Source organism: Bos indicus x Bos taurus, chromosome 1, assembly GCF_003369695.1.
Source record: "Bos indicus x Bos taurus breed Angus x Brahman F1 hybrid chromosome 1, Bos_hybrid_MaternalHap_v2.0, whole genome shotgun sequence".
NCBI classification, from domain to species: Eukaryota; Metazoa; Chordata; class Mammalia; order Artiodactyla; family Bovidae; genus Bos; species Bos indicus x Bos taurus.
The window spans coordinates 106,668,419-106,694,157 of NC_040076.1; positions in this window are offsets into that span (position 1 = coordinate 106,668,419).

A 25,739-nucleotide genomic window follows, 5' to 3' on the forward strand; every position below is an offset into this window, starting at 1 on the left:
GCTAAGGTCACGGCACCACGGAAGTATTCCCAGAGGGACAGGGAGGACTCGGCCAAGGTGACCCAAGTTGACGCCGACGAAGGAGAGAAGGGGCACCTATTTTCCCAAGGGCTCATCCGACAAGTCCCCACTGCGCTCGAGGGACAGAACAGGGATTTGGGTTTGGGATGGAAGGAGGCCTCTCCTGCTGCGTAAGTAACACATCCGTGAAATGTCAGGGGAAATTGGAAACGTTCTGAGCATTGGTATGAATCTAAGGGTCTTTTTCAAGGTTATTTTTGTTTGCAAAGTTTGCCTTTAAGGGAGTCTGTGCTCCAGTTTAGCGCATGGGGTCTCGTAGTCACCACTCCCTCCCTGGTTAAGCACCTTGTCGAAAAGGGAGGGAAGGCAGTTACACGGTCCTTCACACCGTGTGTCTGCTGGGTGGTGGCCTTCAGCAGCTTCTTGAAAGAAAGTGGCACCATCAAGAAGCTAGGGACTTGTGCTTTTATTAAGGCTGTCTTAAACAGTCATCTTTGTAGACTTAGGATTTATTAATTCCCTCACCGCTAAACACTTGGTCCCTTGTAGAGAAACCAAACAGGAAATTCCGTAGTCATCGAGAGAAAAAAGTAAAAGCAAAGGAAAGAATATAGAGACACACAAAACTGTAGGTCAGTAAAAGCAAAGATTTCTCTCAGAGTAAGTCACACTGTATCTCTCTAATAACCTTATGGAACAAGGTGAAGGGTGCTGGGTGATTTAGACATTTCATTCCTCCTCCTAAATGAAAACTTTCTAAATATTTCTGCATCTAGGAGCACCTTACTTTTGCTTCACACTCCAAAGCAATCCCTCCTCCTGGAGAAGCTCCGAAGTGTCACTCAGACAAAGCTACTTCATGTGAAGCTTAGTTGAGCACAGATCCTTCTTTCTAAGCCTTCCTAAAGCCACAATATTTCTCTGCCATAGTTTGTTTTACTATGCGTGCACGCTAAGTTGCTTCAGTCAGTCAGTTCAGTCCCTCAGTCGTGTCCGACTCTTTGCGACCCAATGAATCACAGCACGCCAGGCCTCCCTGTCCATCACCAACTCCTGGAGTTTACCCAAACTCATGTCCATCGAGTTGATGATACAATCCAGCCATCTCGTCCTCTGTCGTTCCCTTCTCCTCCTGCCCCCAATTCTTCCCAGCATCAGAGTCTTTTCCAATGAGTCAACTCTTCCCATGAGGTGGCCAAAGTACTGGAGTTTCAGCTTTAGCATCATTCCTTCCAATGAACACCCAGGACTGATCTCCTTTAGAATGGATTGGTTGGATCTCCTTGCAGTCCATGGGACTCTCAAGAGTCTTCTCCAACACCACAGTTCAAAAGCATCAATTCTTCGGTGCTCAGCCTTCTTCACAGTACAACTCTCACATCCACACATGACCACTGGAAAAACCATAGCCTTGACTAAATGGACCTTTGTTGGCAAAGTAATGTCTCTGCTTTTGAATATGCTATCTAGGTTGGTCATCACTTTCCTTCCAAGGAATAAGCGTCTTTTAATTTCATGGCTGCAGTCACCATCTGCAGTGATTTTGGAGCCCCAAAAATAAGGTCTGACACTGTTTCCACTGTTTCCCCATCTATTTGCCATGAAGTGATGGGACTGGATGCCATGATCTTAGTTTTCTGAATGTTGAGCTTTAAGCCAACTTTTTCACTCTCCTCTTTGACTTTCATCAAGAGGCTTTTTAGTTCCTCTTCACTTTCTGCCATAAGGGTGGTGTCATCTGCATATCTGAGGTTATTGATATTTCTCCCGGCAATCTTGATTCCAGCTTGTGCTTCTTCCAGCCCAGCATTTCTCATAATGTACTCTGCATATAAGTTAAATAAACAGGGTGACAATATACAGCCTTGATGTACTCCTTTTCCTATTTGGAACCAGTCTGTTGTTCTATGTCCAGTTCTAACTGTTGCTTCCTAACCTGTATATAGGTTTCTCAAGAGGCAGGTCTGGTGGTCTGGTATTCCTATCTCTTTCAGAATTTTCCACAGTTTCTTGTGATCCACACAGTCAAAGGCTTTGGCATAGTCAATAAAGCAGAAATAGATGTTTTTTGTGGAACTCTCTTGCTTTTTCCATGATCCAGTGGATGTTGGCAATTTGATCTCTGGTTCTTCTGCCTTTCCTAAAACCAGCTTGAACATCTGGAAGTTCATGGTTCACATATTGCTGAAGCCTGGCTTGGAGAATTTTGAGCATTACTTTACTAGCATGTGAGATGAGTGCAATTGTGCAGTAGTTTGAGCATTCTTTGGCATTGCCTTTCTTTGGGATTGGAATGAAAACTGACCTTTTCCAGCCCTGTGGCCACTGCTGAGTTTTCCAAATTTGCTGGCATATTGAGTGCAGCACTTTCATAGCATCATCTTCCAGGATTTGAAATAGCTCAACTGGAATTCCATCACCTCCCCTAGCTTTGTTCATAGTGATGCTTTCTGAGGCCCACTTGACTTCACATTCCAGGATGTCTGGCTCTAGGTGAGCAATCACACCATCGTGATTATCTGGGTCATGAAGATCTTTTTTGTACAGTTCTTCTGTGTATTCTTGCCACCTCTTCTTAATATCTTCTGCTTCTGTTAGGTCCATATCATTTCTGTCCTTTATCGAGCCCATCTTTGCATGAAATGTTCCCTTGGTGTCTCTAATTTTGGTGTCCAATTTATTGCTACCCTGCCAGGCTCCTCTGTCCATGGGATTCTCCAGACAAGAATACTGGAGTGGATTGCCATGCCCTCCTCCAAGGGATCTTCCCAGTCCAGGGTTGAACCCACTTCTCCTACATCTTCTGCATTAGCAGGTGGGTTCTTTACCACTAGTGCCACCTGGGAAGCCCTTGTTTCTCTATATGGAAGCCAAAAACCTATTTTGTAAAGACTAGGTAACAAGGGGTTTTAAACTGTGTAAGATAACAGCGTGGAAATGATTGATTTTAAAACAATGAAGATTGTATTATTCTTTCATTCACCCATTCTTTCGCCAAATTTGCACTGAACATTTTCTGTGTTCAAGGAACTCTGCTAGGTACTTACCATCATGGAGAAATAAATTATTCCTCCCCAGCATAGAATAAACCCATGTCTTCAGCCCCAGCTGCTACTAAATGGAATAAAGGAGAAATTCCACAGAGGGAAACAAATGGCAGTTTCTTCTCTGATCATGGCTTGTTCTTACTTTCCCGAAGGAAGAATAAAATTAATGGGTTTCAGACAATCTCAAGGATGAAAGCAGTTCATAGCTTGAGATGGGCTTTGAGTACGAAGTTGAAAAAAATGTGAAGACCTCTTTGGGTTTTTATTATCTGATCTTTTAGGATTTCTGCTAGTCATAGTAGGATCAATGGTGAAAGTAAAGGGGAAGTTGTATGGTTGACAATGTGTAAGTGAAAGTGTCCTGCTTATCCTTATTTTGAAATTACTTAACAAACAGCATTTAATTTGTTTAATTTCTGTCTGCCTTTAAGAGAGTTAGAATTTGTTTGCAGAATATTAGGACACAGTAGGAAAACAATATGATCCTATATACAATAGAATATTGGCAGAATTACTTCTATGAAAATAAAGAAAAGGATGAGGTCTGCAAAATGAGTATGGAATGGATTTTTATTTGATTTTTTCTTTCCAAATTGATAGTCCCAAAGCATTATCCATTAAAGACCCTCCACAGAAACTGGCGCCTCTTTATTTCTTCTCTGATCTCTCAGTCTCACTTAATTCATTTTTGTTTGCCATGTAATTTATTGTGTACAACCTTTTGAAGGAAAGAAAAGAAACTCTATAGCTTTAAAAGCACCAAAAAAAACCCCCATGATCTTCACTACTCACCATCCGTATTCTTTTTATTTGTCTAACACACAAATAAATATGTTAGCTCCCAGGAAGTCATAAATTCAAGCCACTTAGTGAGGAAGATGGAATTTAATTGTATGTTCCATAGAATAATTGAAAGATAAAAGAAGGTCACAATATAGAAATTAAAAAGAAACCTTATTTTGTTGAAAATTGGCACCAAACTGTGTGTAAATAAGTGTGTGCAAAAGTTAAAAAAGAAAACAAAACCCGATGGGAAGGGAGATGGGAACTGAATTTATCCAAAGAGCACAGTCTCTTGGAGTACAGCTTAATCAAGTTTAAGAACAATTAACTGCTTTGTCTTGCTGTGGTGCTTGAAGAATATTTTCTGAAAAATTTATCTTCCTTGTTATTTACATTCATGTGAATGAATGCCAAGTAAGCCATATTTTTCAACTTTATAGAACAGAAGAAAGTAAAAAGAACACAAGCAGACTGGCTGCTGTTGCACGTGCTTCTGGAAGTGTCCTGACAGCTTGAGAAAGACAGGGTGGCCCATCATGCAACTTTCTGTTGTCTCATATGGTACCTGGTCCCGAAGGGAACTTCTCTCCGAGGTCTGCTGTGAGTTCGTGCCTTCAAACCTGGAAAGCAGTAACTCTGCTCTTCTCACGTCCCTCCTTTAAAAGGTCTAAACATGGCCAGTTAGGACCTTGTAAACCATCCGGTTTCTAAGAACCCCCTTTTTGGATGTGCAGCATTTCCCCTTACTACTAATTTGCTATTAAAGTTGATTCATTAATGTCCTCGTTTCATGGTCTCCCTCCTGTGCAATATGGCCTTGTACATTGAGGGTTTTATGGTAAATAGTGTATATCTGCATAAATATGTCTACCTAGAAATGATTTGTGATCTGAAATATTCTGCTTTGACATTCAAATCATATTGCTTTCATCACTCATTTAATAAATATTTAATTAGGGCCCACTCTGAACTGAGCATTCTACTCTGTTCTGGGCACACTATAAAATCAAACGGTTCCCTGTCCTCAGGAAGCTTGCTGGGGGTGGGGAGGTGGGGGTAGGGGAGAGAACAACAGAGCTAATCAGTCAAATTAATGAATCACTAATTCCGAACAAAGATCCATGATTATAAAGGAGAAATGCAGGGACTGCCCCGGCAGTCCAGTAGTTAAGACACTGAGCTTCCACTGCCGGGGACAAGGGTTCAATCCCTGCTTGGAGCAACTAAGATCAAACCTTGCCAGTGAAGCCAAGAAAAAAAAAAAAATAAGTGCAGGATCTGGACATGATCTGGATTGAAGTAGGGTGGGGGTGTCAGCTGCAAAGTTTTCCCTGAGAAAGAGCTCCTTAAGAAAGGACAAAACTAGGAGAAACCATGTTCTCCAGGCAGGGGAAACTTCACAGGGACCAGTTCCCCAGGTGGGAAGACTCGCACACGTCATCTCATGCTTGGGGCAAAGCCTGTGTAATTTCTGCCTCAAGAGTTGAGACTCTCTTAAAGATTAGTTTTAAGTAGAGTCAAGTCATGCCTCAATGTTGTTCGATTTTAAACCAAATCCGGTTCCCTGTAGGGTCTGTAACAGGTTGCGTGATTGGTTACCTCTGCAGTCCTACTCAGTCTTTCCTCGGAGACTGGAAATTCCAGCACTGTTTTCTCTTCTCTCCATCTACACTAGCCAGACTTGGAGTGGAGTCTGGATTTCCTTTCAGCTCTATCAGTTGGCAGCTTTCCCACAAAAGGCTTCTTCAAGCCAAATGCTTGAAGTAGACGAAAAGTCAAAATAAGATTGTTGTTGTTTTTCAGTCGCTAAGTCATGTCCAACTCTTTGTCACCCCATGGACTGCAGCACATCCCTGTCCCTCACTGTCTCCCGGAGTTTGCCCAAGTTCATGTCCATTGAGTTAGTGATTCTTTCTAACCATCTCATCCTCTGCCACCATCTTCTCTTTTTCTCAGCATCAGGGTCTTTTCCAATGAGTTGGCTGTTTGCATCAGGTGACCAAATTATTGGAGCTTCAGCTTGAGTGTCAGTCCTTCCAATGAGTATCCAGGGTTGATTGCCTTTAGGATTGACTGATCTCCTTGCTGTCTATGGGATCTCTCAAGAGTCTTCTCCAATACCACAATTCAAAAGCATCAAGGTGGTTTGTATCTTTTCAATTTAGGCGCAAAAGGAAATAGAAGTCTTCCTCCCATGCTTGAAACTAGAAACAAAAGGTTGGTTGTATTCAGGCTCTTAGGAAAATCATAACATCTACATTTGTATTTGGCCTTTCAGCTTTCAAAATATTTCCCCATGCATTGTTGTGTTCTATCCTTCCTACATTCTTATGAAATGGTTTGAAATCATCATTTATACCTTTTTCCAGGTGAAGAGAGGTTAAAACATCCGAATCACAGAGGAAGTTGTTGGCAGTGCTGAAAGTGGGATCCAAGCCTTGTGAATCCAATTCTGGTTAAAAAGAATGGAGAAGTCTCGTACCATCTCACTGACTTGCACCAGGCCAAAGGAACCCCTGGGGGAAATACTTGTGTTCCCTCAACCAACATCCGATGTATTAAGAGCCCATTTATAAGGAAAACAGAGCTGGACTCTGTTCTAGACCATAAGTACAAAATTTTTCTGAGGACATAAAGCTTTTATTTATGTCATTTTTGTGGCCACTTTCGGTAACCCATTAATAATGGTTCAGGTAATAATGTGATAGGCCAGCTATTTTTGTATGCATTTCTGAAAACAACAAAAAAAATCCTTTCCCCTCCTTCACTCTGTAACATTCTTTACATGAACTAAGTCATCTAATTCACATTGATATGCTAATGGTACATGATTGAGAAAAGAAGTATATACTGGGTTCTGAAACACAAAATGAATACAGGAAACTGTCAGTGACTTAGCTGTCTATATTTAATTTTGCTTCATAACAATTCATCAGTTAATTTCTCATGGCAAACTTTTCTATTGCTGGAGATATAAAAATCAAACTGTAAATATGAGAGATATTTAGTGAGGCCAAGAAGATCTGAAATTAGAATTGCAATTATGTCAGCTGAATAAATTTCTTTTTCACTCATACTTTTTTAAATGGTCAGATTGTTGAAGTTAGAATATATCTGTCAGTAAGCTGAGGTACCAGCCAAATGCTCACACTGGCAGAAAACTCAGATAGCATGAAATTATTTCATACAATGAAATAATTTCATAAGGTGAAACATTTTTACACTCCATTATTTTAACTCGAAGCTAGTAATATATTCTTTGCCTCTCTTTCATTACAAGGAGAAATTGGTTGTTAATACCTCCTTCCACATATTCTCATATTTCACATATTTCACATTTCACATATTCTGTAGCCCTAGATAGTGTGAGGTTGGTGTTTTTGCTCAGGATCCTGCATGTGACCTTATAGTTACAGGGCAGCAGGACCGGGGCACTGACTCTGAGCTTCCCATTAGTCCCCAGGCAGGGCTGTGGTCCATCTCCCCAGCACTCTGCTTCTAATGTAAAATGGCATGGGATAACTCTTCAGTGAGACTTGCCTTAAAATATAATGAATGTAGTCAAATATCCACAATTGCCGTTAACAGTTTTCATTGAAGATTTATGCAACAATGAATTTTTAAAGAGCCTCTTAGGTGTAATCTTAAATTTCCTTTTCATCTTGATTTTTCACTCCTTCCTTCCTATATCCTTCACTTCAATAAATGACTGCCTGAGACAGCAGCCAAACCCCCTGCTTTAGCAGTGTTGTCTTTTCCCTTTTGCTGTGCCCTCCACCAGTAATTCTCTTTTTCTGTCTCTGTAGGTCAAATTGGGAGATTAGCATTCACATACACACACCACCATGTGTAAAACGGACAGCTTGTGGGAACCCGCTGTGAAGCACAGGAAGCTCAGCTCTGGTGCTTTGTGATGACTTAGAGGGTGGGAGGGGCTGAGGGGTCAGTAGGAGAGCAGTTCAAGTAGGAGGAATGTGTGTGTGTGTGTGTGTGTGTGTGTGTGTGTGTGTGTGTGTATGATTCACTGCATTGTGAATTATATTCCAATTAAAAATATACATATAAGACACAGCTCCAATGTCACTTCCTCTCCAAAATTTATAAAACTCATCTCCAAATCCAGTGACCCCAGCTGGAAGTTATCTCTTTCTTCTCAGAATCCTCTTAACATTATCTCCCATTTGTGACAATTCTCATTCTCTACTTCATATTTTAGGTATTGGGTACATATGTTAACCCTGGGGTTTTTAGAAACCTGTTTATGGCAGTAGACTTTGTGTCTGGGCCCCTGTGGAGCAGTGGTTTTCCATCTCTCTGTGAACTGGTGCCATTTTGACTAGTACTTTGGGAAGCTCACTTGAAGAGCTCCCCTTGCTTACACACTACCTTCCCCTCATTGCTATGCTGTTTGAATGTCTACTATGCTCCTGTCTGCTTGACTGTGCACTACTGAAAGTTTTCACTTGTTCCTTTCCTGTCAACACATCATCTTGCTATAGTTGTGAGATTCGCTGTTAGGCCACTCTTCTTCCTGCAGGAACATTTATACTGCTGATCATGAGTCATAGGACCCATTCTGTTCATCATTCCATGGGACAGGTATCACCATGTATGTGTGGGGCTCAATTGGGACAAAATGGACCCATCAGAGTTGGGAGCACATCTATGAAGAGCTTACAGCACTCCAGAAAGCCATGGCGCCATCATTTAGGAATCTTTGCCTTGGCAACTTGAACCTCATAAATGCTAAATGTGTTTTTATGGAATTAATTTACCTAAGTGTATGACTCTGTTTATATTTTCAACCTGTAGCCCTTTCTTGAGTAACAATACCATGGTTTTGCTACCTGCAGAATGAATTATTTTACATATGTATTCTTTCAAGCAAAAAGAATATTTCCCCCTTGTTAGCATCTCTAGGGAGAAGGCAATGGCAACCCACTCCAGTACTCTTGCCTGGAAAATCCCATGGACGGAAGAGCCTGGTAGGCTGCAGTCCGTGGGGTCGCTAAGAGTCGGACATGACTGAGCGACTTCACTTTCACTTTTCACTTTCATGCATTGGAGAAGGAAATGGCAACCCACTCCAGTGTTCTTGCCTGGAGAATCCCAGGGACGGGGGAGCCTGGTGGGCTGCCCTCTATGGGGTCGCACAGAGTTGGACACGACTGAAGCGACTTAGCAGCAGCAGCAGCGTCTCTAGACCAGGGAATTTAGAGAACAGGCCTGTATCTACACAGTGACCTGCCTTCTGAAACCCTTTAGCTTCAGCTACTGGAAGACACAGTTTTTACATGTTAACTTTAATATCTGGGCCAGTCTTGGGCATTTTTACTTTTAGGTCCGGCCCTCAATTTACAGGATTGTTTACCTTATATCATAGGAAGGCTGCCTTATAACATAGGTGGGCTGATCTCTGGAGGGTGCCTTTTTCTGTTAGTGGGATTTGGCAGGGTTCAGCCAGTGGGAGGATGGAGGGCAGTAGAAGGGAGAAGCCGAGGTGGGGGCTCTGGCAGCTCTTACATGCTCCCATAGGTCTGCGGTGGTCCACCCCAGCACCCAGACTCCCATAAGAACACTTCCTCCTTCCCTCTGTCGCTAGTCACCAGGCTACTTCACCATCCCCTGAGGATTCTGAGCTGTTGCTGTGTAACCAGTCTCTTGTATTTCATTCTGTCTGTTTTAAGTCCCCAGGATGGTCTGTGTTCCTGGTTGGACTTGACGGATACAGTGCCGCTGAAACACCTTCTCCAGCTCTAGGGACATAAAGATGACAAATCACATGATTCCTCTGATCGTATAGATTGAAGAGAATAGTATTCTTCACTCTGTTGCCAAAGACTGGCTTCCATCCATATGGAAAAGTTGGCCTCAATTGCAAGTGACAAGCAGACAGTGTTAATACTGCTCTGTGACCTTAAGCACATAGTCTCTGGGTCTGCATGTCTTCATCTGTAAAATAAATGGTATAATAATATTGACCTCATAGAATTATGAGGATTAAATGAATGAATACATATAAAGTGCTTACAACACTGCTTGGCACATAGAGAGCTCTATATAAGTGTTAACTATTATTATTTAACTAAAAAGAGCTCATTATCTTTTCTTGCCAGTTATTTTAATTCTGAAAATGGTGAAGTACAAAGCTAATTTGTTGTAGGATTTTCATGACTTTATTAGATCTGTAACTTGTCTTCCTGAATCAGCCAAAGACAAATGGAAGCCATTAACTTTGCAGAGTTTAATATTTGGCCTGAGCTTTATCATCATTGGAAATGCTATCAGAATTAGCCACATAAATTTGTTACTGAATTTGGAAAACAGTTTGGAAGCATTATATCTTCTATGAAATTCTCCCTTTTGAATGATTCCTTTTAGCATTCAGTCCAAAAAAGCCTTGTTTTCCTTATGAACCTGTCAAAGCCTTCTCTTTTTTCATCATGGTAATTATGTAAATGGCCATAAATCCTTTTTGGTTTTGGTTGCTGGAGAGCGCAGAACTAAATTTAAAGTTTAGTTGTATAATTTGTGCTTGGTTGCCCCTGCCCCATATTTGTTTCTACTTAATTTGGCCTTGGTTTTATCATTCAATTGATTTTTTGATTGATTCCATTATATTTCACCATTTCTGTTAGTGTTATGGGTTACAGCAAATTCTTTCTGGAATAAGATGTGATAAATAAATAAGATGTGTTATAAATAAATAACACTAAATTCAATTTGTAGGGTTTTTAGAGTGTGTTTTCCATCAATATGTTATTCTTTGTGTGTGTTAGTTGCTCAGTCATGTCTACGTTTTGCGACCCATGAATGTAGCCCACCAGGCTAGCCTCTGTCCTTGGGATTCTCCAGGCATGAATACTGGAGAAGGTTGCCATGCCTTTCTCCAGGGGATCTTCCTGAATATGTTATTCTACATCACCGAATTCACTGGGGAGGGGGCGGTGGAGGGGGTAGCGGAGGAATGGGTTGGAAGTATGGGATTAGTATATATAAACTATTGTATGTGGAATGGATAAACAGCAAGGTCCTACTATATAGAACATGAAACTATATCCAATATCCTGTGATAAACCATAAAGGAAAAGAATATGAAAAAATAATATATATATGTATAAGTGAATCACTTTTCTGTATAGAAGGAATTAACATATAGTAAATCAACTATACTTCAATGAAATAAATTTTAATGAAGAGATTAATCTCTAGGTAAAAAATTATATTCATAGGTAGCTGAACTTTTCAGCATGGCCCATCTTGGGAAGTTGAAGTGGTTTGGTCACATGCCTCGGTCATTTTTATTTCAGAATCAATTGTAATAAACTGCCAAAGTCTTACAGAGCATGAATTCTATGGTATGTTATTGTTATTTGGAAAAAGCATTTTGTGGTCAAGTAAGTTTGGGAAATGCCCAGTTATAGAAAATTATGTCTCACTGCTTCAGGAGTTTTTAGAGCCTGAATTAAGTACATTGTGATTCTCTAAAAAGGAAACAATATAAAGTAGAATTTTCCTAACTTGCATAATCAAGGAACTCTCTCCACTGCCATTTTTTTCATTCTTAATTGAAACTCCGGTTAATATTTTGAGGAGTTAGGATTCTCTTATATTTCCTATAGACTAGATTTTCCCTATATAGTTTAGGCAAGTACTACTTTTTAATTAAGTTTAAGTCTAATTAAGAAAATAGGTGATGCTGGTGATGATGGTGATGCTGTTCACCATCAATTAAGAGCATTCTTTAGAATCAGGAATCTTGAAGATTTCTTAATTCTTAAAAATTCATCTTATTATAATAATAAAAGCAGATTGTTTGAAAGTAAATGCACTTTTTTTAGTGTTCGGGCCTCTTAAGCACTGTTTCTGCTTAAAATCAACTTACCTGGACAGAAATGTAAAATCAATGACCACGTCACTAATGTGACATCTAAACTGTTCAGTATCATGGAGCCATAATTTAGTTTTAGACAAGAGTCAGATTAAAAGTGAGTAAGAATAGAGTTAAAGGGATCAAGCTGTGAATATAAGAATTTTTTAAATGATGTGATTGGGAAATAAAAGTAATCACTTTCGAGCACTTTCCCATATATAAACCTCAAACAGAAGGCACAATTTTATTAAGATTGACAAGACTAATCTATAATTAAAGCGATTTGGAAAGACATTTAACCATGATTTACTTTTTCTTAAAGCTGAACAAAATGGATGCTGTTAAGTGGAACTATCTAATAATACAGCATTCTGGCTGCCTGTCTTTGGTTCCAGAGAGTATAGTGGTGCTGGCGCCAGAATTCTAGATTCCTCTATTTATGGGGACATTTATTTCCACAGAGCCCCTCTTCCAGCACAATTTTCCTACCATAACCAGACTAAAAACAGCTCAGAAACACAACGTTTGTTTCATGCTTAACTTTTACAAAAATGCTTGCACATATATCATTTTGTTCATTTTAACAAGACAAATGAGAAAAGTTAGCAGAGACAATTATGCTGCATGGTTAGGAGTGTAAGCCACACCTGGATTTAAATCTGATTCTACCATTAGTTCTGGACCCTTGAGCAAGCCACCTAATTGCTCCAAGCCTCTGTTTCCTGCTCGATAAAATGGGAGTAATAATAGAATCTAATTTATATGATGATTAAATTAGTTAATCCAAAGTGCTTAGTGCAGAGTAAATGCTCATTACATGCATTATATATTATATAATGTATAGATTCAAACAGAAGAAAGTGAGATTCAAGAGAGTAACTTGTTCAAAGTTGCAAAAAAAAAAGAACTAGGATTTGAACTCTGACCTTGCCATTCCTAGTAGGGAAACCATAAGAGCCCTGTCCTGGTAGATGGCTGCTTGCCTGGTACGCTCCTTGCTGACCCTAACAAGGCTCTAGCACATGACCTACCATAGCATAGTAGACAGAGTGTGTGGGGTGGTTCAAAGTATGTGAGTTTTAGAATTAGACAGATATGATGAGTTCAAATCCAAGTGTTGCCACTGGTTTGCACAATTAGTGAAACTGTGATAATGATATCCTCTTCAGGATGAGAATTCAGTGAGATGATGTATGTAAAGTGGCTGGTCCATGATAAGCTCTCAGTAGATGTTGATCATTGTTGAGAAGTGATGTGGGGTTGCAGGCGGGGTTGGGGGGGTGCTCTATATTAACCTGGACAGAATAGGAATGGCCCCAGTCCTCAACTAATTTGGTGGAGATATAAACTCCCATTTTATTCCCTCTACTCAGATATAAAGAGATAGTAAGCCTTCTCATCCCTGTTATTTTTTAACAATCTTGTTTATAAACTTTATCTGCATAATCCAAAATAAAATATTAAAGCTCCTTAATAGGCTCTTAGAAGTAACATCTTGGCAAGCTCTTCTGAGCATGTTTACTACATCTTGGATTTGTAGTTACAGTAAGTCAATAGATACTTCTAGACATAATTTAAAATTTACACTTAAATACTAGATGCTTAAAAGAACATCAGAGAATAGAATATTAAATACTGCCCCACCAACATTTGATATTAACTACCGTCAACTGGGAATCATGTAAGTATTTAGCTGTTACAAAAATGATGTCTTAAATTCTGTGAGCCTGGCAAAGAGGGCAAGGAGTAGAATCAGAAAGTACTCCCCTGGGGAGGGGAGATTAGCTCTACTAAGGAGGGGAATTATAAACTGAAGCTTGAAGGAGGAGCTGGGACAAAAAAAAGACACTGAGAACTGTGGGTCATTATAATGTAAAGTGTGTATAGCAGTTCTTACAGCCTAAAGATTTAGAATAAATGCAGGTATGATGGATTAAATGTCTATATCACCCCCAAGTTCATATGTTGAAGCCCCTAACCCCTAATGTGAAGATATTGGAGACATAGCCTTTAGAAGGTAATTAGATTATGAGGGTAGAGACTTTATGAATGGAACAGTTAGTGTCTTTTAAAAGGGACCTTAGAGAGCTCTCTTGGCTTCTTTCTGCCACATGAGGAGAAAATGAGAAGGCAGTCTGCCACCCTGAAGAGGGCCTTCATTAGAACCTGACCATGCTGACACCCTGATCTTGAACTTCCCACCTTCCAGAGCTGTGAGAAATAAATTTCTGTTGTTTATAAGACTCCCAGGCTATGGTACTTCATTAGAGCAGCCCAAACTGACTAGGATACCAAGAGCTTGAGAATACATATAACTGTAAATTTGAGAGGTAATTCAATTTTCCCCAGGTCTATGACAATAACCATATATTCCTACCTCTTGCCTTTCCTCCCCACCTCCACCCCCTGGTATAAAAGTAAGGCACCCAAATTATTTCAACATTGTGGTAGATTATATTCTCCAAAGATAAGTGCATATATATATATATATATATATATATATATATATATGTATATATATAAAACTCCCATCTCATATGCTCTTATAATGTGACATTAACATGCCTCCATCAATGAACATGCCTTCCCAATGAACATGCCTTCCCAATGAACCCATAGTATGCAGCAGAGGTGGCTCTGGATGATTTCCAACCATAGGTCATAAACGATGATATGACTTCCACCTGGCTCTACCTCTTGCAGCACTCACTCTTGGAATCATGTTCAGGCCACCTGGAGAAGCGTCACGTCGATGCTCTGGCTGATGGTCCCAGTAGGGCGCCCAGCATCAACCTCCAGACAAGTGAAAGAATGAGTCTTTCCATGATTCCAGTTCCCTGCCTCTGAGTTTTCCAGCCAAGGCTCTGGAATTTGAGGAGAAGAACCAAGTCGGTTTTGCTGTGCCCCATTTGAATTCCTGACCTATAGGAACCAGGAGGTAACAAATGCTTATTATTGTCCTAAGAGTCTAAGCTTTGGGATATTTACTCCAGTTATTTGGAAAATCCCTGGGGATGTTTCAAACATGTCTCATAAACAGTCTTCTCAGACTGTTTAGCTTTGTTTCCTGGGACTAGTGGCTGCTCAAGAAGCTGTGCAAAGCACAATGCCTCACTATTGTCACTACTGCTAGGTCACTCGTGTGATTAGACTCATTTGGAAACTTCATATGGAGCTGGAGAATCTTGATTAGTTGAGAGAAGATGAAAAACTATTACTTAAAAGAGAAATAACATGTGCCATGATTTGGCTATTTAGGCATGTAGATATAAGTGCTTTTCTGGGTCAGTTTGGATATGTAACTGGTTTCATGCTGGAGGTGGGGTAGGGGAGTTCAGTTGCAGTGGGAGGCTAGTGAAGCTCCCTTCAGGGTAGAAACCACAGGCAACATTACCCTTTTGCTGGTGCTCATCAAGGCACAGAATCTCAGCCTGCATACTCCAGTCTCTATCCTTCTAGGGATCCTCCAGAGAAACTCTAGAGAATGTGTTTTGAGGCACAAAAGGAGCCAAGAGATCCAATATGTATTTTTAGCAAGAAGAGTCAGGAATCTACTACTGCTTCTGTAGTAGACCGGTTCAGAGAGTTTAGTTCAGACTGGTTCACATTTAGAATCTTACTTAACTGGAAGAAACAGGAAACCTGAAGAAATGGTGGCGTAAACAAATGTGTTGTTGCTCTTATTACCTCATGTAAAAGAAATCCAGTGGGAAGCAGCACAGAACTGGTAAGCAGCCTGTGATGTCATCCTGATGCCTCATGGTTACAAACATCAGCTCTGTCTCCAGACATCACATCTGAATTTCAGGCAGGAAGAAAAAGAAGGGCAAAATATAAAAAGTACATGAAAATAAAGAAACAGAAAGTATATTCTAGCTGTGTCTGGTCTTACTGTAAGGAGCTTTCCTAGAAGCTCTACCTAAACAATTCTATTTATACCATATTGGCGAGGATGAGTTGTGTATCCATCCAACCCTGGTTGGAAAGGATCTGGGATATAGAGTTGAGTAGTTGAGCACATTCTGCCCAGGCCAAAATTTGGGGTCTGCTGCTTTTAAAAAATGTCTATCACATGAGGTTTGCAGTCTCCCAAGTGTCATGTTTCTAGGATAGGTTTTAGACATGTTACATGGTATGTTAGAAAAGGGGCTTCCCAGGTGGCTCAGTGGTAAAGAATCTACCTGCCAAGCAGGAGATGCGGGTTCAATCTCTGTGTCAGAAAGCCCCCGGAGAAGGAAATATCAACCCGCTCCAATATTCATGCCTGGGTAATCCCATGGACAGGAGTCTGACAGGGCTGTCCAAAAGAGATGGACAGGACTGAGCAATTAAGCAAAAACAACATGCTAGAAAAAACCTTGGTTTTGGAGTCCAAAGGACGTAGTAAAAGACTCACTTTGTCTGAATCTCATTGTCCCTACTTGTAAGAGTGATGTTACACGCAGTTTTAAAAGACATGTAAAATGTCCACTACAACACCTGGACATAGGACACTTGCAAAATAATTAGTTCCTCTTCAGTTCTTCTTCCTCGAAAGGGTCTCTAAAGAATCTCAGGGAGGCCCTTCAGAGTGCAGACCAATCAGGCTCTCCCTAGTGCCTAAGGACTTTTTACACCAGCAGTGAGTAAACCTCCCAATCTCCCTTGGCCAGAACAAGGGCCCCAGGGAGCCTGAACCCTCCTCTCATGTCAGGAGAGACTTGCAGCCAGACTACAGCTATGATGGCACTGACTGCTCTGTCACCCCTCTCCTGAAGAAGTTCAGCATGTGTAGGCATTTTGGGGGTGTCTCATGAACAGTTTGGAGAAGGCAATGGCACCCCACTCCAGTACTCTTGCCTGGAAAATCCCATGGACGGAGGAGCCTGGTGGGCTGCAGTCCACGGGGTCGCTAAGAGTCGGACACGACTGAGCGACTTCACTTTCCCTTTTCACTTTCATGCATTGGAGAAAGAAATGGCAACCCACCCCAGTGTTCTTCCCTGCAGAATCCCAGGGATGGCGGAGCCTGGTGGGCTGCCGTCTATGGGGTCACACAGAGTCGGACATGACTGAAGTGACTTAGCAGCAGCAGCAGCAGCAGCATGAACAGTTGTGTGTACAAAGAGGTACTTAACTTAGATGGTTCTTATCTCTCCTTAGTCCTAGGATGTGGGCTGTGTGTAATGGTAAAGAACCCACCTGCTGACACAGGAGACATAAGAGACCCAGGTTCAATTCGTGGATCAGGAAGATTCCCTGGAGAAGGAAATGACAACCCATTCCTGTATTCTCACCCTGGAGAATCCCACGGACAGAGGATCCTGGCAGGCTACAGTCCATAGGGTCTCAAAGAATAGGACATGACTGAAATGACTTAGCACACACACAGGATATGGGCTGCGTACAGTACAGGGTGTGTTTGTGCTTAGTCGCTCAGTCAGGCTCCTCCATCCATGGAATTTTCCAGCCAAGAATATTGGAGTGGGCTGCCATTTCCTCCTCCTGCATTGGCAGGTGGATTCTTTACCCCCTGGGAAGCCCAACACAGGTAAGCGTTGTCAGTTGGTGACAGGTTGGTGACAGAATTTCTTAATATGACAACAGAAGCCATTTACATGATAGGATTAAAAGGGTGCCCGAGCAATTTGGGAACCCAGGTTCCTTTCATCTTAGGGTCCTTCATCATCGCTTTATCTGCTGATTTGCCTAAAGCCAGTGGCAGGAGCGGAGAAGGCAGTGACAACCCACTCCAGTACTCTTGCCTGGAAACTCCCATGGACGGAGGAGCCTGGTAGGCTGCTGTCTATGGGGTTGCACAGACTTGGACATGACTGAAGCAATGCAGCAGCAGCAGTGGCAGGAGAAAGGGCTGGAAGATTGTGGGTGGGTGGCGTGGGTGGGTGGTTCAGCCCTGGAGGTAATGGACATCCATTGACTAGCAATCAGTTGCATGGTGACATCTTACTGCAAGACAGTCTGGGAGATGCAAACCAGCTGTGTACACTGGATTGATGGGAGGAAATGGGTTTAGTGATCAGCTAGCTGGTACCTGGCATGGAGATGAGAGCAAAGGCCAGATCCAAGAGATAGCCTTTGACTCATAAAACCTGAGGGCCAGAATGAATTCTTAAAATCCTGTAGACCACACCCCTTATTTTGAACTTTGTCCCATTAGAAATCAAGACAACAAGCTTTACGATGCTGTGGGAGACACAAACAGGAACACAATCCTGCCATGCCCCTGCCCCTGCCCTGAAGGAGTCCACAGTGCTGGGTGGAGACAGGGACAGGGGCAGGTGTGCGTATAATGAAATGTAAGGCAGACGGATGGTTGCTAGATGACAGGAGGCCTTTCAGAATGGTTTAGTTTGAAGGTTAGTGGTACAGATGAGTATGAATGTGGTACTATGAAACTAGAAACAGTTAATAAACATGAGCTTCATTTATTTATTTTCTTGAAGCATAGTTGATTTATAATGTTGTGTGCATTTCTTCCATATAGCAAAGTGATTCAGTTGTATGTAAGGTGGCGCTAGTGGTAAAGAACCTGCCTACCAGTGCAGGAGACATAAGAGACTCTGGTTTGATCCCTGGGTTGGGAAGATTCCTTGAAGAAGGGCATGGCAACCCACTTCAGTATTCTTGCTTAGAGAATCCGCATGGACAGAGGACAGAGGATCCTGGAGGGGTACAGACCATGGGGTTCAAAGAATTGGACATGACTGAAGCAACTTAGCACACACAGCAGACTCATACACACATATATGAATATATATATAAATATAAATATATATATGTGTGTATGTGTGTATCTATCTATCTATCTATCTATATCTCTGATCCAGGTATCTAACCCACGTCTCTTAAATCTCCTACATTGGCAGGCTGGTTCTTTACCACTAGTGCCATCTTGGAAGCCCCTATATATTTTTTTAATGTATTTTTTTCATATATTCTTTTCTGCTCTGGTTTATCACAGAATACTGAATACAGTTCTCTGTACGGTGCTATCCAGTAAGACCTTGGTGTTCATCCATTCCATGTGTGATAGCTTACCTCTGCTTACCCCAACCTCTCACTTTCTCCCTTCCCCAACCCCCTGCCGTGTCTTGGCAACCACAAGTCTGTTCTCCATGTCCGTAAAAAACGAACTTTAGACACATGGTTCTGAAAGTGTGGTCCCTGGACCAACAGCATTAGCCTCATTGGGAACTTAGAATTGCAAGTTCTTAGGCCCCTTTCCACATCTTCTGACTGAGAACCTCCGGAATGGTGCCCAGGATGATAATATTTGTGTTTTATCAAGCTCTCCACGTGATTCTAATACATAAAGTTGGCATACCAGTACTTTAAAGCATATCAGCTCTGCATATCTTCTTCATGTAAAACATCCTAGACTATGAAGATTTTAACCATTCTTTCCACGTTTATTACAATTTTGTAAGAGCACTTCATAATCAAATATCAATAGCATCTGAAACCTAAATAAATTTAATGATGTTATATGGGTGCACTTTCAACATTTTTTCAAGCTGTTATTTGTTATTATTAATAGCATGATATTCTTTGGGGTCATGAAAGCGTTTAAATCTAAAGACCAGCACTTAACTGCACAGTTGGTCCTTGATGGTTTATACATTTGCTGTTTCATTTTGGAATGAGCCATGGCTCATAGATTCTTCTCTGTGTGCAATAGCAGTCGTAGCATGGAAACAACCAGCTGTCTATTGCCTTCTATTGTCACTGTTTTAGATCAGAAGGGCCTGTTTTTCCAATGGGTTTCACCGCACATCACAGCCTCACCCAAGTTTATAGTCAGAGCAGAGGGCAGAGGGCAGTGCCATGAGGGGGTTCTGAGCCATCACTTGGGGGGTGCTAACAGAGATGGTTGGATAGCATCGCTGACATCACTGGCTCAATGGACATGAAGCTGAGCAAACTCCAGGAGATAGTGGAGAACAGGAGAGCCTGGCATGCTGCAGTTCACGGGGTTGCAAGGAGTCACACATGACTTAGTGACTGAACAATAACAACAGTGATGCCAGACTGGGGGAAGTGGTAGATTTTCTGAGAGGCAAGGAGGTGGTGGGAGGTACCAGCTTGCTTCTTAATGCCTTTTCTGCCATCACTGACTCCGAGACCTGTTGGTTTTCATCTCTGTAAAGTGAGAGAGCCAGGTTTGTCCCATGATTTTAAACTTCTTAGCAGTCATGGTCCCTTGGGGAATCTCTAGAAGATTGGACTCTGTTTCTCAGAAATATGTCCATGTATATGTATACCTCCAGGTCCACAGGCAAACCCAGGATTAGATGGTCTCTCCAAGCCATCCCAGCCCTGGTCTCATTGAAACTTCTGATGCATCTGTGAAATATGTGGAAAGAAGTCTACTGCTTAAATTCTGGAGATTAAAAAACGTTGCCATCCTTCATGACTCTGTGGCTGCTTAAGTCATGTCTTGTAAAGAGCACCTTTAATCTAGTTTAATTAATCTAGTTAATTAAGTTACCCTGATTTGGAAGATGATTGGTCTCAGGGTAGAGAAATGAGCAACTCCTTCTCAGCCTTTTGGCTTCAAAAAGAGGCCAAGACCTTATTGTTTATTTAGAAAGTTAAAACGAGAGTTTTATATTTAAGTTTCCATCTTTTGACAGTGTTACACAGGAAGCAGCCAATCAGAACTCTGGAGCTATTCAACAGTAATTATCCTTCATCTGCTAATTTCTAAGCAGGAAAATATGATTAAAATGAGTTTCTGCACAGCTGTTGATTAGGCATAATGGCAAAGTAATCATCATAAAGCTAATAATCAAAGCAGAGCTAACATTTGGAAAGTTATTGTTGAGTAACCAGAAGGCTATAAAACCCAAAAACGACATCCAACTAACTAGAAAATTACACCCACCCCCACACATTTTTTTTGTCTGTAATTCAACATCAATTAAACTGAGAAAACTAAAATCAGTTAATTACATCAATTTTGAGGTCAACTTTTAACAGCTCAAAGCTCCCTGATAAACAAACCACAATATTGAAAGCTTTTTTGAAAAATCAATAAATAAACAGCCATCATACTAGGCAAAGCTGCAACACATTTAACAACACGTCAATAAATTCTAAACAAGCCTGTACTTCGATGAGCTCAAACCCCCTGCTACCTGACCTCCCTGCCCCCTAATAGGCAATCCCATTCTGCTCAGGCAAGTATGCCTGTGGTTGGTGATGCTGCCATTGGACAGCTATTACAGACCTCCACTGAGCAGTTCTTTGTAATTTTACAGCTCCCACTGGAGAACAGAGATTAATGAGCTCACAAATGGGACAGCACATAGTTTCAGATCTTGGGGATGATATCAAAGCTATGTAGGATGCTTGATAACAGAATCACTTTCTTTCTTATGTCCATCATCCAGAAATCTAGTCAGTAGCGTAAGTGGAAAGTTGGGCTGATGTGAAGGTACTTCAAACAGAGTGAGAGCAAATGGGGTTTTTGGCTTGTTTTTCACTGTGATCCTGACTGAAGACCACTGGATAAGACCTGTTAGGATTCTAACCGGAATCCACTGGAAATCATTAGAAAGCCAAGGGTGAACAAAGATAAACGTGTGTACTAGGGAGGAGTGGTTAGATGCCCAGTGATAGAGGAACTTGTGACCCAGGGGTGCATATGTTTAGGGTTACAACACCTTAGTTGCTTTCTTTCTACTTTCACCTTCCCTTCCTTTCTTTTTCTTTTAATATTTTGGCTGTGCCATAGGGCATGTGGGATCATAGTTCCCTGACTAAGGACTAAACCCATGCCCCCTGTATTGGAAGCAAGGAGTCCTAACCAGTGGACTGCCAGGGAAGTCCTCCCTTTTTTTTTAATAACTTAAATTCCTTACAATTCTCTCTTACTATCCTGGGTGGAAGCACTGGATTTCCTCTACCAAATGAAGTAGGATGTTTCCCATATCATGTCAAGTCACCCACGCAATTTTTTTTCAACAGACTCAGCCCTATATTCCAACATCCTCCTTTTAATTTTTTCCAATACTCTGGCCACCCACTGTTTTGAGGTTATCCAGATGCTCTTGCATATGATTTTATACTTTAATGGTAGAGGGCTGAATACGGATTGTAAAATCATCTATCCCCTTTCCCATCATAAGAACATGACAACTCATAAATCTTAACTCCTCAATAAATAGCAGTCTTCTCTGTGGGTAAAATTCCATAATGTCAAAGTCACTGTTTTGCAAAGGCCTGCATCACAAGACCTTCTTTCAAGGAAAACTCCAAATTTCTAGTGCTATATTAGTCACTTTGATGGAAAAAAAAATGTGGTCAAACATTTGAAATTTGCATTGAGATGTACAAGCTCTGACTGTGGGGAGTTGGAGGGTGAAGATGCCCCTGGAGGAACATAAACAAAAGTGACAAGAGGCTGGGAATTACAGTGGACATGGAATTAGCAGGAGAAAGGCATGGGATTTTCCTCAATGATACTGGTCAGAGTTTTCTGTCAGTTCTGCACACAAGTTGTGAGCCTCATGGCCTTTCCTCTGGGCTATGTTTAAAGCCGAGAATTGTGATTCTCCAGGACCAGATGGATGTTCAGGCCCCTCGCCATTCTTGGTTCTAGAAAGATGGGGCACAGTTCCCCCTCACCCCCTCTTTGTAGATGGCTCTGCTTCCCTGCCAGGTATGAGATTCCCAGCAGTGTTCTATGAGGTATTCCTGGATAATTGTATGTGGCCTAGAGGAAAACTTCACTCCTCATTCCTCCTAGTTTCTTCCCAACGTCCTACACTCCCACCCCCATATTGTAGGACATCTCCAGTGATGTCAGTGTGTAGAATGGGCTGAGGTTAACTAAGATAAAGTTACAATAATCTTAGGATGTTAAGATTATTGTTTCTACTATAAGTCTTATAAAGGGAATTCTGTGGTGGTCCAATGGTTACGACTCCATGCTTCCACTGCAGGGGACAGGGTTTGATCCCTGGTCTTGGAACTAAGATTTCACATGCCACACAACGTGGCCAAAGGAAATGCATACATATATATATAATACGTATGTATGTGTGTATATATCTTAATAGAAGTGCTGGTGACTTTGCCAAAAGATGTGTAGCTGCTGCTGCTGCTGCTGCTAAGTCGCTTCAGTCGTGTCCGACTGTGTATGACCCCATAGATGGCAGCCCACCAGGCTCCGCCGTCCCTGGGATTCTGCAGGCAAGAACACTGGAGTGGGTTGCCATTTCCTTCTCCAATGCATGAAAGTGAAAAGTGAAAGCAAAGACGTTCAGTCGTGTGCGACCCTTAGGGACCCCATGGACCTCAGCCTACCAGGCTCTTCTATCCGTGGGATTGTCCAGGCAGGAGTACCGGAGTGGGTTGCCATTGCCTTTTCTGAAAGATGTGTAGAGACCCCAGAATTTATATTTGCTTCTCTCAGTCCCACTATTTTCAGGATCTGGGTGGTCTTATTTTGACTTCACTGAATTTCCCAAATTTTACCTTTTGTAGCCCCAAATAGCCTCTTTGTCTTCCCTTGCCATTGTCAGGATAAGGGTAGGAACAGGCGATGCTGAGGTACAGGGGAGAAACTGAATGAACTCAGTGTGATTTAGTCTGGGACAGTGACTCCACGTCCATTCTCTATGTGAGTGGGATTAGACAACTAAGTCAGCTGGAGAGATTGATCAGATCTCACAATCCAGGCCAAGGAGGCTGAAGTCAATAATTATACTAGTCATCAAAAGCCTGCCAGCAGGTCATGAATAAGGCTGAACCATGGAAGAAAATAGGAAAAGAGGAAGAGAGTCATGGTGGGTTTATACCAGCTTCTCTTTCTCAAACCTCTGTACTCTTATCTTACTATTATTCTCAGCTGAGGGTATCACAATCTACTTTATAGGGAAAATGGAAGCCAGACTTACACATCTACTGACATAGGGCCCATCTGAGTTCCTGTGTCAGTGGAGGAAGTGCTCTGTCTCTTCTCCAAGGTCAGCCCTCCACTCATGCCCTGACTCAGGCCCCTTTCATCCTCTCAGGACCTGGCCCCTTGGTTTCTCCTCTCTCTCTTCTGAATCTTCGGCCTCTCCTTCTTTACTGGACTATTGCCATCAGCAGACAGACATATGCTTACAGACAAAAAGTCACCTCCCTCAACCCCTAAGTTTCTCCTGATGCTTTCCCATTTCTCTTTCTTAACACCAGCTCCAGGGTAGAACAGGTTAAAATTCTTACCACACAGGAAAGGGTCAAGGAGGTCCGTACATGTAGACAAGAGTGAGCAGACCATGAGGACCAACGTTCCTTCATTTAGTGAGCACCTGCTCTCTGCCAGATGGTCTGCTAGGTGTTGGTAACATAAAGAGAGTGAATCTTTTGTTCTTCACTGTTAGTGTGGAAGTGTGGGTAGAGATTTAGAGAGGTGAGGCTGTCAAGGCAGTATGAGAAGCTATAATTGGCCCACTCCCACCCCAGCCATATAGACTTTTGGGCCAGTTATACATGACTAATAGGATCACATCCTCTGAGGTCACATCTCTCTATAAAGCTCCTGAGGTTTCCTGAAGCCCTGTTCTACACCATTCAGTTTTCAGCTTCCTACCCTTCCTACCCTTGGGCACACCAGGCCTTTAACCTAGCCAGCTCTGGTGAGGCGGACTGGGGTCAGGAGGGTAGCTACATATTAGCACAATGTTCCAAGAGCCATCACCATGATCAAGTAGATATTCTCCAGATGGTTCTGTCAAAGTGCAGACCTTTTGAAGAGCCTCCTACAGCAATAAAAACACATAGCTTCTCTTGATTTAAGAGTCAAAGTCTATAGGTACACACAAATACTGTTTGAGTCACCTTATATGAAATACTGTGCATGCGTGCTAAGTTGCTTCAGTCGTGTCCGACTCTTTGCAACCCAATGGACCGTAGCCTGTCAGGCTCCTCTGTCCAGGGGATTCTCCAGGCATGAATACTGGAATGGGTTCTGTGCCCTCCTCCAGGGGATCTTCCCAACCCAGAGATTGAACCCATATCTCTTACATCTCCTGCATTGGCGCACTAGCACCATCTGGGAAGCCTACATGACTTATGTAGAGTAGTCAAGTTCATAGAGTCAGAAAGTACATTGGTAGATGCCACTGAAGGGGGGTGTGGTGGGGATTCAGACACTTTTCCTCTTCCTTATCTGCCACCTTTATGTTTAGCATTTGGTTCTTGTCCAGTTCATTGTAATACAGCTTCTGCAGCTCCATTCATCACATCTATATCATTAAAAAAAAGACATTAAAAAAAGTAAAGGGCATAAAAAAAGTAAGACATTAAAAAAAGCAAAGGGCAAGAGGCTGGAAGAGCAGTCTCCCTTCAGAAGCTTTCCTGGATTCTCCACCCAGCCAATTCTACTTTCATCTCATTGGTCAGAACCAGGTCACATGGGCCTCTTAGCTGTAAAGCAGTCTGGGGAGGAAAATGTTCTATCTTGCTAGTTTTTTTGTCTGTCTGTTGTTTGTTTTTTAAACGTTTTGGCTGCACTTTGTGGAATTTGGGATCTTAGTTCCCTAACCAGGGATGGAACCTGCATGGAAGCATAGTCTTAACCACTGGACCGCTGGATAAGTCCTCTAGTTTTTTTATGAGAAGACAAGGTGTCAAGCATGAATGACTTTGGGGTGGCTCACAATGTCTGTAGTATACCCCATCTGACTTTCTCCCTGAGCAGGGGTTCTCAGCCTGGATGTGCACTAGTATGCCTGGGGAGCTTCTAAGATTAAAGCCCAGGCTACCTTCAGACCAATTAAATCAGAGTCCCTGGGTGGGGCCCAACATGGATAATTGTCAAGCTCCTACCTGCAAGTGATTCCTACCTGCCACTAAGGTCTGAAACCACTACTACATTTCTACCTTGGTGACTCTAGAGGCTGAAGGAAGCATTAATTTTGACCTGATTCTCATTAGAAATAAGCAATAGATTTATATAAAGTGTTAGAGAAGGGTAAGATCTTCCTTAGTGGTTACAGAACAAGAGTTTCTCAAGGTCAAAT